This window comes from Benincasa hispida, chromosome 1 (genome assembly GCF_009727055.1).
Source record: "Benincasa hispida cultivar B227 chromosome 1, ASM972705v1, whole genome shotgun sequence".
NCBI classification, from domain to species: domain Eukaryota; kingdom Viridiplantae; phylum Streptophyta; class Magnoliopsida; order Cucurbitales; family Cucurbitaceae; genus Benincasa; species Benincasa hispida.
In genome coordinates, this window is record NC_052349.1 from 26,069,737 (window position 1) to 26,074,851 (window position 5,115).

Genomic DNA, 5,115 nt, shown 5'->3' on the forward strand with positions numbered 1-5,115 from the left:
GTTAATAGTCAATACAATCAAAGTACATAATTCACTCTACTCTTTGTCTGTGCCTTTTTCTTTATCTTCCTTTGTTAATCTTTGCTATATTTTTACACTTGTATTTTTACGATCTTCATTGCGTTGCTATGATGTATTATGTGTTACACTTAGAAGCATTTCCCATACTTAGTAAATTCTGACTAACACTTAGTTAATTCTTAGTTTAGTAGTACTTTACCTTTTATCTTTCAAAGTTCTGTTCAAACCTTCTTTTTGAAATTTTCTCCTAAGTGTTTGTCTAGTCTATCCAAACAACGCAATGAGAACCTTGCTCATCTTTAAATTTGGGGGTAGGGAAGGTCTGAGCAGATGAGATCAGGAATATGCAGTATTTAAGAAAATGCGTCCATTTTTATATCGGATTTTTTTTTTTTTGCAAAACTCCAATGTCAGCGCAAGGGAAAATTTCAAAACTATTCCCAACCTGATAAGAGTTTAGTTGTGAAAGTAGCCTGCTCGTAGTTGGATGCTCGTATGACACCCGTAGGAGCAAGCCAAAACGAAGGTGGGTTTCTAAGAACAACGTAGTATAAACCAAAAGTGAAAAGGAATGTAAGAGACGACTCCTCTGATTATCATGAGTTAAAAGTTGAAACTGGCACACAACCGTAGTTGGATGTTCGCACGACACTCGTGGAGACAAGCCAAAACGAAGAGTGTAACCATGACCAACGGTCTCTAAGTGAATAAATGACGCAAAATTTTGCTCACCGCTTATAGATACATCAAGTTGTTTTGATAAAGAAGAGATAAGCATTCTATTTTGAAATCTAGAAAAGTGTCTTTGAGCAGAATTTTGTTATATAGAAGAATAAAATAAGGCTTGCTAAGAATTAGCAAGGATAGAAGGAAAGTGCGATGTCAGGTAATGTGCCTAAGTGTAACATTCGGAGAAACCAATCATCGCAGAAATATAGGATAGGAATGGAGCATGATTACCTTGGTAGAAGATATGGTTGAGGACAAGCATATATCTAAATTTGGGGGTGCGATAACTTGTAGAAATACAAGTTATTTATGCCACCTTATCTAGATATTGCAGCCAAAAGTTAGTAATTATGCGCCAGTTGTATGAAAATTAGCCTAGTATGACAATAATTATAAATGTTTGCGATTACACCCACTAACGCCAAAAAGATGGATGACAAGCCAAACTTTACTCTATTTTGTAGGAGACAAAGTCACCGCTTGTGCTCAAGGCTCGTGAGAAACTATTCAATGCATCTATGTCACAATTGTGCCAGTCAATCAACCATGAAGAGACGATTACCGAAGTGACGGCGCAAGGCGACAGTCGATCCAGAGCTATGCTTCGACCACATGCGAAAATAAAAACAAACACCGCATTCGAACCTATGATCGAAAGATGCAACTGAGCAACGAGAGAACGGAGGATTGCAATATGTGTACAACTAACGATTGTGCAGAATTGATGATCTGATTGCATAACAGAAGGAATAATATCCCTTCATCTGCGGAATTACCATAACCATTAAGTGGGGACCACAAGGCAAGAGTCAAGGATCTACTTCTATAAATACCCCATTGATTTCAGAGAAAAGTATGCTACTGGATACGGGGCTAAGTGCTGTAAGATTTTAGAGAGAAAAGGCTGAGCTGAGTTCTGAAAAGAAGAAATCCGGGAAGAGAACGAGATAAAACCAAAAGGTGAATCTTAGATCTGACCTACCATATTCCCGATCGAAGCTCTGTGCAGAGATCCCTGCTACCGGTGGAGCGAGCCTGAGAGGAAAGCTCTTACTTCCATCGAAACCATCCGATCCGACAAACAAATCTCCATCGAATCTGTGCCAAGACATTGGCACTTGTTTGTATCTGTTCTATCTCTCTTTCATTGTATTCTATATTTTCTTTGCCTCTTCATTCACAAATCATGTATCAAACGCGTAGTAGAAATATTAAATGTTTCGATAGATTCCATCTACCATTTTCTGTTTATTTCCATTCACCCGTTAGTCACTTTCTACATGATGTTTTCTTAATCTCGTGATGAGCAATACGAATCACCAAGAACTTAATCTGTATCAAAGTTATAAAATACGTTTAGCTAAAGCATGCTAGACGGCATTGACACCTGTGAGAGCAGAAGTGAAGATGTCATTCTGATCTAACGAGAGAGGGTTAGAAGAGTGTATTAATTAAAGCGAGTAGTACTTCTAGACATGGAAGCAACCTTGCGTTCGTTACGTTAAACTCTGTTTCACCACAAACATGTGGGGAACACAGCCGATCACTGAGAGGTGTACGCCAAGAGAAGAGCATAATAGTATTTTTACCTTCAATCCAATTAAGAACTTGTGTTATTTGTAATACTTATCTTTCTCTTTCTATTCTGTTCATAAGACTTGTCGCCACATCCCACATTTTTGCACAACCTTCACAGCCAGCCTTAATCCTAGCATCTTGTACATGAAGTATGTATCTTGTAACATCTAGCTTAGGTTTATTATATTTTTATGTTTTATTGCATTTTTACTGCTTTACTTTATTTTACCGCAATTTACATACCTGTACAAACTCCTTTATAAAGAATTGGAAATCTGGTCGCATATACCATGAACATACCGCAATAACCGAAAACCATTTCCCCGTGTTTGACCTTGGATCATACCGAGAAACTTGCGGTGGAATTACACTTGGCTCCATCGTAAGGAAACTTGTAACAACGCAGAGCATACTACATGAATATTCCTAATTGACGCGTAAATAGAAGTAGTATCGCATCATTTTGAGCATTTAATATCATAGATACCTACAAGTCAACAAGTTTATCGCGCTGTTGCCAGGGACTTGGTTAACGGTTAATGTTGAATATTTTCATGTTATGTGCAGGACAAATCTCTTTGTACTGATTGTTCAATGCGAAGAGCAGTCTGATGGCTTACGAGTGCTGGATTAATCTGGTAATTCTAAGTGGACCTAAAGATCAAGTGTATTCTTCGTGCAGAGTTCATCAGGGCCGAATTTATTGGTGAAAAAGGATGGCTGAAGAGAATATGGCACCTACTGAAAACCTGAGGGGAGATTTGTCAGTGCAAGATCCTGTTTTTCTTGCCACTAATCAGAACATCCCTATGAGGGAATATGCCGTGCCAGATTTTTACAATTGTTCACCAAGGATTTCAAGACCAGTAGTTGAGGGAAATGCAAGCTTCGAAATAAAACCTATCATGCTACAAATGATTCAAGATGTGGGACAATTCGGAGGATTATCGGGAGAAGACCCACACGCACATTTAACTAACTTCGCAGACATGTGTAGCGCATTCTCCCTGCCTGGTGTAACTCAAGGAAATTTTAAACTGTATCTATTCCCGTACATGCTACGGGATAAAGCAAAGAGGTGGAGTCAGGCATTAGAGCTGGGCAAAATTCATGGATGGGAATAGTTGGTTGATAAGTTCATGAACAGGTTCTTTCCTTCGTCTGTCAACGCACAAAGGCGGAGGGAGATTTTGAATTTTGAACAAAAGAACTATGAAACCTTGAGCACCACCTGGGTACGATTCTGTCAGTTAGTAAAGAATTGACTGCATATAGGTATTCCTGATTGTATTTTGATGGAAACCTTTTACAATGTCCTAGACCAGTCAACGCAAGTAAATGCCAACTCCTCCGCAGAAGGAGGATTAATGAATAAGACATATACGGAAGCAAAGAATATATTGGATTGCATATCGCGACACTCTGATGAATGGGTTGATACTGAGCTTGAGGAAGGAGGTCTGGAGCCAGAACAAGTAGAAAGAGTCGATGTACAGACACAATGAGTGCATTGGTCGAATAAATGACCATTATGACCTCATCCCTCCAAACGGTAGCTAATCAGCAGAGAATTCTCTCCTAGGGCACAGCGCAAATTAAGGCAGTGAGTTACACATCCGTAATGGATTGCATGCAATGGGGAGAAGAGCATCCGAGAGACATCTGCCCATGGACTCAATAAACCGTATATGCTGTTTATGATGAATCATGGGGCAACGACCACAACCATGGTTAGGAGGATCACTCAATTTTCAGATTGGATGAGAATCTAACTCAAAAGACCATAGTTTTTATCAATTTAGTTATCAAGAGGATCGAGGCAACCCTCCGACCAACTGTTTGCATTTGATACCTCTTACAGTACCTCGTCTTTGGTGACATCATTAAAGCATTACATTGAAAAGAGTGAGGCGATGAGACAGTCGCAAGTTGACTCTCTCAAAGAATTAGAAGACCAAATAGATCAACTTGCAAGAGAATTAAAGAAGAAAACGCCTGGTACACCACAGGGAAGTTCAGTAATGCTGGGGCCAAAAGGTAAAGAACAATGTCATGTCGTGACATTGCGGAGCGGCAGAACAAAAGCCCCCATTGCGCAGAAGGTACCAGATGCAGTAACAATACCGGCAGATTTAACTAATTGATGATGACCAAGTACAAAATAATGAAAGCAACCCCAATTCAGAAGCAAGATTATTTACAAAAGATGAAGCCTCTCAAGACTTGAACTCTCAATCAACGCAACCTCCAGTCAATAACACACAGCAAGCACAGGACCTCACTAAGCAGAAAAGTGAGCAGGAAACACGACAGGATCCTCCACCTTTCCTATCAAGGCTGAAAAAGAAAGACGATAGTAAGCAATTTTAGAAGTTCCTGGACGTTCTTCGACAATTGCATATTAATATTCCCTTAATAGAAGCATTAGAACAAATTTCGAGTTATGTGAAATTCCTCAAGGATATTCTCGCCAACAAGAGAAAGATTGGAGAAAATGAAACAGTTGCACTAACATATGAGTGTAGCGCCTTGTTTCAAAACAATCTCCCTGCTAAAATGAAGGATCCTAGGACTTTTACATTACCTTGCACCATAGGAGGGAAGATGGTCAGAAACGCACTATGTGATTTAGGGGCGAGCATAAATTTGATGCTCTTGTCAATCTTTAAGAAGTTGGACATCGGCGAAGCCAGGCCAACCACGATTACTTTACAATTAGCCGATAGGTCAATAAAGCTTCCAGAGGGCAAGATAGAAGATGTTCTCGTGCAAATAAAAAAGTTTATC